This window comes from Triticum aestivum, chromosome 7B (genome assembly GCF_018294505.1).
Source record: "Triticum aestivum cultivar Chinese Spring chromosome 7B, IWGSC CS RefSeq v2.1, whole genome shotgun sequence".
In the NCBI taxonomy this organism is placed as follows: Eukaryota; Viridiplantae; Streptophyta; class Magnoliopsida; order Poales; family Poaceae; genus Triticum; species Triticum aestivum.
The window spans coordinates 706,843,287-706,855,898 of NC_057813.1; the positions used below are offsets into that span (position 1 = coordinate 706,843,287).

Here is a 12,612-nt window from a genome sequence, read left to right on the forward strand (position 1 = left end):
AGATGGGGATGTGTGGGCTGGCCCGCGCGGTTATCCAGTTACCAGGGCCAGACGCCAGGGTCCTTGGCGTCTGGCCCCTTTGTCACGTCAGCGGGTCAACGGGCAGGCGGGCAGTGCGGGCCAGGGGCCAGACGCCAGGGTTCGTGGCGTCTCCTTCGCAACCCAGACGCCAGGGATGTTGACGTCACCTAAAAAGGTCAAAAACGAAATTTGTTTTGGAACGAGGTCAAATCGGGATTTTGTTAGCCTTTTAGGTCAGAACAGTAATTTCGTCCAATAGATACAGACTGGACCGTGTGTTGCCTGGTCGGCAATAATTTTCAGACCAATGATAAGATGATGAAGCTGACCCGTGCCGTACGAACCTGGCTGGAAACTTCCCGCTGCCTTCGAGGTCAAGAGTACCGCGTAGTACTGTCCTAGTATATACTATTATGCGTGCGTGTTGTTAATAAGATAACCTTGTCGTAAATCATGCCAGTGGGTAGCAGAGTGGTTACGCAAGAGACATTAGTCGTCCAATCTGAAATTGGACAAAGTCTTATTCGGCTTATATTATATTGTTCATGAGTCACTATGTTACTTGTTTTCTCCTTAGTAGTATATAGGCATGTCGGGATCCAATTAGCATTATTATAAACAAACCGGTGGGAGACAAAGTATTAGTTCAAGCCTCTCCCTCAACTGGCACTTGTTTATCTGTCTTAGTTGTCACCAGGCCACCAATCGGGTGCATATAGATGCCGCAGCCTGGCTATCTTGCCTTTTGTCCCCTCTCTGAAAGCTCGCCATGGCGGATCCAGTCACCATTGGTGCTGCTGTAGGATGGGGCGTATCCGCAGTAGGCTGGCTTGCCTCGCCCATCATTTCAAGGGTCCTCAACAAAGGTTTCGCCCACCTTGATTTTGATGCAACGGAGAAGCTGAAGATACTTGATTTGCAAGTTTTACAACTGCAGCGGGTGATGGATGTAGTCGACGAAAGCACTTACAAGGGTCGCTTGGAGACACTATTAGACAAGCTTAAATCTGCTCTCTATGAATCTGAAGACATCTTGGATGATGTTGAGTATCAGCGTCTCCACAAGCAGATCCGAGATAGCAAGTCAGCTAGCAGCATGCCCCCACGCAAGATGGATTGGCTGAAGAAGAATCTTAGGTCCGCCATGCCGAGCTCCCCACTAAAAGATAAGGTATTTCCCTGCCTCGTACTTGGACATGTTCTGCTTTGCCACAGATCCTCCCATCTTTTTGTGCCACGTAGATATATTTTCATGAGAAAAATTAGGGAGCTATAACTGCCAATCAGAATGCTTTCTCACTTACTTGCCACAGTTATAAAAAACTACTACTCCCTCCGTTCCCAAATATAAGTTTGTTAGAGATTCCAACGAGTGACTACATACGGAGCAAAATGAGTGAATCTACACCCTAAAATATGTCTACATATATCCGTATGTTGTAGTCCATTTGAAATGTTTAAAAAGACTTATATTTACGAACGGAGGGAGTAGATGATAAGCTCTTGAAATACAATGGTTTTGCAGGACAGTGGATTGCCAAAATTGCAGTTGGAGAAGAGTCTAACGAAGATAGAAACTGCTTTAAGTGGTGCATGTAAAGTTTTGGAACAACTGAACCTGTCAGGTTTAAGTAATGACAATGGGAGACAAGCTGTTGCTACAAATTCACGCCATGCAGTCACTACTGCAGGTCCTCCGGCACGAGTAATTGGTCGGGATCAGGATCGTGACAAGATCATAGCAATGCTTCATGAGAAGGAAGACCAGTGTCAATTAAACACCGTCAGTGGTATATGTTATTCTGTAATTGGCATTCATGGCGTTGCGGGGTCTGGGAAATCAACACTTGCACAGTTTACTTATGATCATGAGAAAAAGTGCAAGGAAGAGAAAATGGAAGGCCATTTCGATATTGTCATGTGGATTCATGTTTCTCAGACATTCGATTTGGATTCCATTTTCAGGGAGATGTTTGAGGGGGCTACAGGAAAAGCATGTCCGAAATTCAATAGTCTTAATGTCTTAAAAGAAAAACTGGAGGAGGAACTGCGTGGGAAACGGACTTTGTTGGTACTGGATGATGTCTGGTACAACATCAGGAATTCGGGACACCGTGAAGAGCTACAGCAATTAATTTCTCCTCTGAATGTTGGAAAGGTGGGAAGCAAAATCTTGGTGACTAGTCGAACAGAAGCCGCATTAGTAAGTCTGGGTGCTGTAAAAGAGCGATGCATTCCAATATCTGACTTGCATGATAAAGTGTTCCTTGAAATGTTCATGCATTATGCACTTACAGATGCAAGGGTGAGTGAACATGATCGAAGAATACTTGAAATGATCGGAGAGGACATTGCCAAAAAGCTGAAGGGATCACCTCTAGCAGCCAGGACAGTGGGATCACGGCTCCGTGAGACACAAACTGTTGAGTTCTGGAGGAGTCAGAAAGATCGGGACCTTTTGAATGACACAATGGGAGCTCTGTGGTGGAGCTACCAATATCTTGATGAGCAGGTCAGGCGATGCTTCGCTTACTGCAGTATTTTCCCCAGGCGACATCGTTTGAAACGTGATGAGTTAGTTAAGTTGTGGGTAGCAGAAGGGTTTATAAAGACTAGCAACGCTGAAGAGGAAATGGAAGACGTTGCTAAGAATTATTTTGATGAATTGCTGTCGGCCTCATTTCTGCAATTTGGAGGGAAAGAAAAGTTATATTCTGAACCTAAGGTTGATTACTTTACAATTCACGATCTTCTGTGTGATTTAGCAGAGGAGGTTGCTGGAAGAGATTTCTTCAGGATCGAGAAAGGCTTCACAGGAGAAGTTCCTCCAGATGTTCGCTATCTTTTTGTTGGGACTTACAATAGAGAGATGCTTACCGAGAAGATATGTGGGTTGCAAAATTTACGCACCCTCATCATCGATGACACGATAGAAGTTAGATCATCAGACGGAGTGCAAAGTCTTTGCGAGTACGTTCGCTATGCTCACAGGGCTGCCAAAATTGCGGGTACTGAAATTATGTGTTGAGCCTTATAAGAACACATTCTCATTCCCAGATTCTATTGGTGATTTGAAGCATCTACGTTATTTTAGTTTCTGGGTGTATGGATTTAACAAGCTAACTTTACCGAGAACATTTACCAAGCTTTACCACATGCAGGTGGTAGATTTTGGTTATTGTGGTAGTGTGGCATTTTCTAGTGGTGAAGATATGACGAACCTCGTCAATTTAAGCCATGTAATCAGCACGTCAGATCTGGGATTTTCAAATGTTGGCAGGTTGACATTGCTCCAAACGTTACCGATCTTCAAAATAAGGAGGAAACAGGGGCATGAGACACATCAGCTGAAACACCTAAACAAGCTTCAAGGCAAGCTGAGGATCAGCGGTCTTGAGAATATTGAGACCAAGGAGGATGCTCTTGAAGTCAATCTTGCTGGCAAGGAAAAACTCACAAAACTGGTACTCGAATGGGATGATGAGAGCTGCACCTGCACTCCAGAAGTTGAAGCAGAGGTACTTGAGGGTCTTTGCCCATCCAAGTATCTTGAAAGACTAGAAATCAGGAATTACCATGGTAAGGGGATACCGAGTTGGATGATGGGTAAGCATAACGGCAGCCCAAAGAACCTGCAAGAACTTATATTCAACAAGTGGAGCCAACTGGGACCTGCTCCTGACTTGAAGGCTTTCATTCATCTCCGTTTGCTACATTTTGTTGGGTGCAGCTGGGATGCCCTTCCAGACAACATGGAGCACCTCACATTGCTCAAGGAACTGACGATCGGAAACTGCAAGAATATGCGGTTGCTTTCAAAACTGCCCAGGTCCCTTGAGGAGTTTATAGTCAGCGGTTGCAGCTGGGATACATTGCCAGGTAATATTGAGCACCTCACATCACTCAAGAAACTATATATCAGCCAATGCAAGAATATGCGGGACCTTCCAACTCTGCCCAAGTCTCTCGAGGAATTTACAGTCTTGTGCTGCGCTCAACTGTTCATGCGATCTTGTACTACAGTTGACGACCCAAATTGGCAAAAGATCAAGCAAATTCCATATAAAACATTTCTAATTGTGGGCGGTTCTGGAAGGTACGTGTTTAGATTCCTTTGAGGTCTTTTTTCTCTAACCTGTGTTCAGTAAATGTTACAGTCATTAGCCGTTAGGAATGCTGTCATGTTTCTGATTCGCTTGCTAACTGTCAGACTGGTGCTCTTTCGCTGAGGTCGGGAAGCAGGAGATGGAGTCTAAATCGTTAGACTTCCTGCCAAATCTACAGGCTTTTTACTGGGTAGCCATTTCCGGATCTACGAGTGAAGTGGTGCTGCGCTCATACTCTAATAACGTGCAATGATGAACACTTGATTTATGTGATTTCTATGTATGATTTGGTTTGCAGCACCGCCGAATACTCACTATGGAATGATGAACATTGAATCTTTCTGCTTCCCGTCGTTCATAGCATTGTTGAATTCTCTATAACACTAAGAGCATTTCCAGCCGTTGGCCCCCCAAGGACGCATAAAAATCGCCCCCTGGGGGCGAGCCGGCAATACAATCGGTGCTGGGGCGGTTTTGCGCCCAGTCGTCGCCCCCAGGCGCCGAAATTGGCCCACTTTGCAGCCCCATTTCGGCGAATAAAGGGCCCATATGGGCGAGAATAGGCCCATATTCGGCGTGGTTCGCCGTGTCTCGGCGTTCAGTTATCAACACAATTTTTTCTTATCACACATTTCATCACAGAAAAATCAAATACTTCAACAAAATAGTACAACAACAAATAGTTTAATACAAATTATATAGTTCAACAAATAAAAACTCATATTTCATCACAAGGCGTCCCCCTTGAGCCTCCATAGGTGCTCAATCAGATCTTTCTGCAGTTGATGATGCACATGTGGGTCTCGGATCTCCTGACGCATACTGAGATAGGCAGTCCAAGTTGTCGGTAGCTGGTGATCAACTTCGGGTAGAGGACCCTGCCTGTAGTATGGTTCAGTGTCAAACACTGCGTAGTCGGAGTGAAGTGGAGTATCGGCGAAGTAGTCGGAGTAGAGCATGCAGTAGCCTTCGAGACGATGCCGGTTCTTTGCTTTCACCCGCCCCGGCGCCGAGCCACCTCGCCGCGGCTTTTCATTGCTCGCCAGTAGCTGGGCGAGGGCAGCGAGCACCATGAGATGCTCTTCTTCCTGGACGTCGGCCTCGGCTTCCTCCTCCAGCAGTGCGGCGAGCGCTTCCACGTCATCCGAGTCCATCGCCGAGGCAGGCAAATCGCCGAACACCTTGCGCCCGGTGGGCGTGTACCCACCGCTAAACTGCTCCTCCGCGGCCGGAAACGGCGGCCGGAAATGCCCAGCTGTTGTTGGAGGGGCTGCCGCGGTGAAGCGCTACTATTTTTCCAGCGGGGAATGGCTACCTAGCGGTGAAGGGCGGCGGGTGGCGCCGGGATATAGCTAGTGGTGGCCGAGGGCGCAGGGGGTGGGAGGCGAGTCGGGGAAGAAAACCTTGACTTTTTCCCCTAACGGTGTGGGCCAGCCACGCTTTTCCTTTGCGCCGGAGCCCCCAACTACTCCCCAGTGCGCCGGATTCGGCCTGTGACCACCGGACGGAAAAACGGCCGAACCGGCGATTTTCGGCGTCCTGGGGGCGCGACTGGGGCGTTTTGTTCGCGCAGGCGCCGAAAAAGTGGCCTGGGGGGCCTGTTGGGGGCGCGGCTGGAGATGCTCTAAGGTCCCTAGTTTTCATGAACTCACATTCAATTGAGGTCTCTAATTGAGATTGGCTCACCCAATTTTGACCGGGTCAACAATTTCTCAAAAAAATTCCACTCAATTTTTATTTATTATACACTATGCTCCTTAATTTTAAAGGCATATTAATTGATGTCTTCAATTTACAATCGGTTGAACTCGATTTTGACTGGGTCAACGATACTACGCTCTCTAATTTTTAAGGTCTCACAATCAATTGAGGACTCCAATTAAAACTGGTTCACCTGATTTTGACCCGGTCAATAATTTATCAAAACTCTCCCATTCATTTGTTTTATACTATACACTATGCTTTCTAATTTTTAAGGCATCACAATTAATTGATATCTTGAATTTAGAATTGGGTTACTCAATTTTGACCGGGTCAACAATTTCTCAAGGAGCTCTCCCATTCAATTATTTTCACTATGTTTCCTAATTTTGAAACTCTTTCATTCCATTGAGGTATACAATTTTAGATATGGTTTACTATTTTGATCGGGCTAATGATTTTTCAAATCAATCAGCAACAACCAGCCTATTGAAACATATCAATCTTGCGCACCCTCCCACCACCTAGAAAAAAGAAACGCCACCATCTGATAGTAGCACCAATATAGTACATCCAACTATCGATGAAGAATTTTCCCCACGTAAAAATGGGTTTATTATCGGATAACACAGAAGCACACCGCGGAAGGCCCACCAAATCACCGTGTTATAAAAAAAACACTCCATCATCTCCCTGCCCCGCTGAACTAAATATTCCATCAATTCGAAAATATAAGTGATATTAGTTTTTGGAAAGTTAAATTCTTTAACTTTGACCAAGTTTAGAGCCAAAAATATTGACACCCACAATATTAAACAAAATAATATGGAAATTCATTTCATGAAGAATCTAATTATACCGATTTGATATTATGGAATTTGATATATTTATTTACAAATTTGATCAAACTTAAAAATGTTTGACTTTTCAAAAAAGTAATACACCTTGTATTTTAAAACAGAGTAGGTATTTTTTTAAAGATACACAATAACATCAAAGGCGCAACAAAGCACGTCCAACCCTTCTAGTGTATGATGAATGCCAAACGATCTAATTGCTAGGAATTAATTAGGGGCAGGCGATCTGAGCAGCGTGCCTGAGAGAGAAAAACGCACAAGATAGATTTCAGGTTGAGAAGAACACACTTAAGCTCTAGTGGATCATTCTCCTTAACGGTTCCATGCAACAGTAAAAGAAAATGAAAATGAGCACGCAGATCAGCTGATCCCGTTTTACACAGCAGTGAAAAAAAAAATCAGATCAGAATCGATCTATTGATCTACTTCAACTTAGAGCCGGCAAGCCTTCTCCTTCTCTTCTCACACATGAAACTTGAGGGGAGCTTGCGGACGGCCAGTCTCCTCCTGGCACACGCACCTCCAAGGAGAAGGAGCTCATAGCAATGGGGCCGAGCTCTGATCGCACGGACCATGAAAACAAGAACAACAAGTACATGACTACTGCCTGGTGTATTGTAATCATCCTCAACGATATCATAACTCTAACAGCTAACAAAAAAAGTGGCGAACCAACCTATGGTTGGATGGTTAGAGGGACAGTGGTATCCCCAGCCCATTAGGGTTCAAATCCTAGTGCTCGCATTATTTCTGAATTTATTCCTGGATTACCGGCGATCCGCTTTCAGTACGTGGGAGGAGACGTTCCCGTCGACGACGAGGCGCCTATGGTGACTTCATAAATCTCAAAATGATATGCCGGCTCAGTCTCTCGGAGGTGCTCATAGGGGTAGGGGCGTATATATGAGCGCTTGCGTCCAGGGCCGGTCTTAAGATTTTAGGGGCCCGGGGCGAAACTAGAGCTTCAGGACCAAATTTTTTTAGTGGTTTTCCACCACTTCCAATTTGATCCGTGGATTCAATCTTGTGCCCGACAAATTATTTATTATGAGGTGGCAGAACTCGAAGGGCTATCAAATGATTCAGATCCAATGCATTCGAAGAAAAAGATTAACCATCTAACAAGAAAATGAAGGAATGGCTTCTTTTAGCCGACGAGTGCTTGCATCTCTATGTTCCAGAAAACATTGCAAAGAACGGACGCAGTCAAATCAATTTAATAGGAAAGCATCGATAAATTGCAATTAGCACAACAGGTAGGGACTCTTTGACAGATTCTATGTAATTGTTATTAAAATTTATGTATTTCCCTAAGCATCGCATCATGGTCTCTCAATTGGACGCGCCCTTAGAATTTGAGAATTAATTAATGCAAAGCTATAAAAAACGTTGGCAGGTAGCAAAGCTATCAAGATGCTAAATCAACCCGATAAAATCATACTAATCATCACACTAAACTCACAAATGAGAAAGCCTAATCATATCGTCTATCCCTACCAACGGCCAATCAATCGATTATCAATCGCTATGCATGGGAACAACGGTCACACAAAATTGATTATCGTTCATATTTTTTACTACTAATTATATCATAGCAAAAGCAAAATAGCTAGGGCATACATACCTTCTTCTCTAGAATCTGTTTCTCGGCTTGGTGATAGTCTCGCGGTCGAGGTGCCTATAGACGAGGAGGTGATGGCGATTATCGATCAGGCGAGAGGGTGCGGCATGACCCGCGAGACGAACAGGCAAAAAAGCAGCCGCGGCAGCCGCCGCCGCCACGCCGTGCCTCATGCATGCGTGAAGCCGCAACCGGCAACCCCGTAACTGATGCATCTATCGTGGAAGGTTGACTCAATCCACGATCGCTAATATTCTGGTGCGTTAATAGCCGGACTCTTTCTTCATCTCTACTACTATTAAAAGAGCGAACTGTAATTTTTTTACAGCCACCCAAGGTAAGTGTACACGGGAAAACCTGAAGCCTCCGATCTACTCCGCCTGATAAATCCAATAGTCTATATTTCTCCAATAATCTGCCATCTAATCACACGGCTGAGATTCAATGTTCTGCCGGCAGACTCCTCCCGCAGGTCCGTCCGCTGATGCCCCGTCTCCCCAAATCACGGAACAATATCGTCACGCAGAGGGCGGAGACCTCGCGCGCATTATGTTCCTCCCGATCCCATCACGCTCTTTCTCCTCCGCCGGCCCTAGGTAGGTGGCTGCTCTGCCCTCGACGGGTGTCTCAGCGTCGCTATATCTCTGATGGTCGCTCCGCCCTCAATGGGGTGTCCCAGCATCGATCTCCCTCAGATCTCGCCACCATCTCGGCCGGCGTCGTTACCTGCCTCCTCCATCAGCGCTCGAGCGAAGCCGCCATCATATCACGTGTTGCTGCGCATGAGAGCGGAGCGGACGCAGAACTGGGTCAAGTAGATTGATTTTGAGCGGCGCACAGAGCCGATGGTGGGGCGCTGGACTAGGCAGGCACCGCCGCCGCTCCTGCATACCCGGGGGCGAGCGAGGATGCAGGCATGGCCGCCGCTCCCGGAGGGAGTGGATCTGCTACCCTATTTTCAGGTAACATACACGGCTGAGATTCAATGTTCTGCTGGTCAGTTGAGAGTGCGTTATTTTTTTTGTTTTTCTGTTCCATGGATTTTGGAAACACGTGGTTGTCCCTACTGATTTCCGTGGGATGCACAGGTTTCAGTCACATCACCTATGCTATAATCCCACCCATATACATGGCTGCCTGAAGGAGGTGTTCAAGATGAATGGGTACCGACAACAGCGGGCAGATCAACTACGAGGAGCTCAAGGCTGTTCTGGAGCAGGTGGGTGCAAGGTAATATCCGACTCTTCATGTTGATCTGCCCGCTGCTCCCCTTCTCCTAGGTAACACCATGGAATCCCATGTTTCTTTAAATATATTTCTTGGAACTTCTTCTAAAATTTTGGTCGCTCTTGGGAGTTCTTATTCCAATCAGATCCACAGAAGGAGATCTGGCTAACATGCCGTGGATTCAGGATAGTGTGTGGGATTTCCAGTAGAAGAGTATCTTCAGAGATGGCTCTTCTTGGCACCGCTATCTCTGGTGTGAATGTCCTTGCCATGCCCATTTTAGTGCCAGACACAATACAGGAGAGTAATGTTATCAGGTACTGTACTGCACATTGACTGTTTATTTAGTATGTACATGTTCTCTGCTCCTAAATTAATGGCATATTAGAAAGTGTGCAGTCTAAAATTGGCTCATACCCAACAAAAGAGTGTTCAGATTGTTTTCTTAAGAAAAGAGAGTATTCAAATTGGTTACGTGAAAATCTATTATGAAAATTGTCTTCAAAATGATAATTTCATATTACTATAATTTAATAATTTGTTACTAATTTTAGACAGAAGTTAGAAGAATATCTAGGTCCTTCTGGGGTTGAGGTTTAAACCATAGATTGATTTCAAGGGAAAGATGCTGGTGCTGTGAAATGCATGCCGGCCGCTATTTTTTTCACACTTCTATCTGATAGGCGTTCTCTAGAAATTTTGCAAACCACATGTTTGTGTCCTCTTCTGGTAAAAGTGTTCTTCTCAAGGTAATAAAAAGGTTCCCTTTTTTATGTACTAACAGGTTAGTTTGACGTTACTGATATATGTTCAATCGATGTACAATAGTTTAGTATCTCATTGCCAAAAGAATTCAACGTCTACTTGAATGTACAGAATTCTGAATCTGTCACATTCTCACATTGGCAATTGACAACGACCTCCTGGATAATCAATTATGATATTATTATTCTTAGCCTTTTCATCCGGTTTTCCGCTTCTGCACTAGATATATGTCAGTGCCTTGGTGTGGCATTACCCATCTTTCTTTTAGTTCAGGAATATTGCTTTGTGATCCTTGCTTATTGTGTTTTATCGCATTTGTGAGCAGTACTGTTTATATTTTCCGTTCATCTTTGCCTTGTAGTCCATGTAATATGGCACTTAACAGGTAATCTAATATCTTTTTAATTGGAAATTATTATTGACAAATATTTTATGGAACAACCAATAATCATGTGTGGGTATGTGTCCATCTTTTTTGATTAAATAACCAATGAAAAAGCTCTAGAATCTTTGTCAGTCATGTTATTTGTTGATGCCTTTAACATGAACAAATATTTGTCAGGTCATACTCTTGTGGAAGGATCGGCGCAGCAGAGCTTCGAAGGAGATCCAGGTGTTCTTCTCCATCCTTCAACAAGCGGATTATTCTTTGTGCCAATGCATAGCTTGATTTCATGTGAGAGGATGGGTGAGTTCTAAAATATGCCTTATTGCTCTGGTTGCAATTCAGTGATCCTCTTCTCTTTCAAACTAAATTCATTTTTTCTGATGAATTATATTTAGATGTGTGATGCACACGATGCAACATGTCCTAGAATGATGCCACGGACAGTGCCGCTGACAACGGCTAGGTGACAAGGATGAGCCCCCTCGCACCAAAGCAGCTCGCAAGCTTGATGGCGCCAAGGCATCTCCCTACTGCTATAAGAACGTCCACCAATAAGCTACACATGCTCCTACACCTTCTTATGGCGTAGGTTCAAATATGTGATTTCTTGCTTTTACTACATCTTTGGTGCAACATATGATGTGTACGTGCAGTTTATAATTTGCATTGAGATGAGCTAATCAAAACTGACTACACTTTAACTATCTTGATTTTAATTTCCTGCTTACCTATCATGTTCCATCCTTAGTTTTCAGGGAACAGCAGGCTGCATTTCGTATGCGGTTCGTAATTTATTCATTATCTCACTTTTATCCATATCTTTATTTTGGTTATTAAGATCCAATTTGAACTTAATTGTCTGGTTTATTTTTGTTCCTTTCAGGCTTCAGTCTTGAAACAAATTGAGGTTCAAAGAAGTATTCACATTGAGACCAATCTCCATTCCATGCAGGTAGGGAAAGGGTTACTAGGTTTGGTTGGCGATGGTTGTTCATTGATTTTTTAGGATTTGTTTATTGATTAATAAACGATGCATGATGCTGTTATGTAGATATCATTTGATGGGGAAACTTTTTATATGTTGCATGAAATGGTTTCTCATTCTATTTTATTTCAGATGTATCTTCACCAGCAATTATAACTTCCCACTTTTGCTCAAGAGTTACATGTGAGCCAAGCAAATATGGTGGCACAATGCTTGACCTTCTAATATGTTATGTACTATTTCCATTAGTGAACATTGGTGCGTCTAAAAGACACAATATTCTACGATGTTTGGAAACTCTTTATTGGATTTAAATTTTCAAATGTTACTCTTATGTTTGGTATGGGATGTTCGCTTCTCAAATATATTTTAATCATTTTCCTTTATTGCTAGAGCTATGTTCTATTGTTTAAGCAGTCTTTTTTACAAGCCACCTACCCTTTTCTAAATACCATAATAACAAATTGTGTTGTCCAGGCAAACTCAGGTCCTGAGCACCACATTGAGAAAGAAAGGGAAGCCAAGGGCCTAGGTTTTAGTTTGGAGGGCATCTAAGATAATTAAAGCTACAAGATATGCATGAAAACATTCTTTTGACGTGTACCATGACAAGTTATCGGTGTAAAGAAACACTATGTTGCACAGAATATTATCATAACACACTAATGGAATAGTATGGAAAGGTGTTCGCCTAATGGATGATGGGAGATAAAGTAAGCATATTTTTGTGTGCTAACCAAGCAAGAGCACAATGAGGGTGATGGTGCACCCAAGAGTTCTGACATTATATGAGAAGTTTGAAACGTATTATCAGTAGTTAGTTGCGTCTTTACTCTGCGCGTGCTAAATTATAGCGTTTGTTGAATATTGTGGATTTCAATATTATTAGGATATCTCTACTTTATTTTTTTATAAGTGTATTTCTTGTATTTTTTACAGTA

General features: G+C 43.7%; 1 long non-coding RNA gene and 1 pseudogene across 5 annotated transcripts; both read left to right on the top strand.

The window, feature by feature from the left end:
• The first annotated feature begins 783 nt into the window (after positions 1-783).
• Positions 784-4,447, top strand: LOC123161799 (disease resistance protein RGA2-like; annotated as a pseudogene).
• Positions 4,448-8,783: 4,336 nt separating this feature from the next.
• LOC123162405 (uncharacterized) lies at positions 8,784-12,237 on the top strand. Of its 5 annotated transcripts, none has more exons than XR_006481264.1 (7): positions 8,784-9,268; positions 9,395-9,850; positions 10,861-10,986; positions 11,082-11,468; positions 11,570-11,638; positions 11,804-11,929; positions 12,149-12,217. It is a non-coding gene; the product is annotated as an uncharacterized lncRNA (long non-coding RNA). The 5 variants fall into 5 exon arrangements; XR_006481267.1 differs by lacking the exon at positions 12,149-12,217 and having other exon boundaries at positions 8,785-9,268; positions 9,395-9,586; positions 9,679-9,850; positions 11,804-12,057; XR_006481266.1 differs by lacking the exon at positions 12,149-12,217 and having other exon boundaries at positions 8,786-9,268; positions 9,395-9,536; positions 9,719-9,850; positions 11,804-12,057.
• The last annotated feature ends 375 nt before the right edge of the window (positions 12,238-12,612 follow it).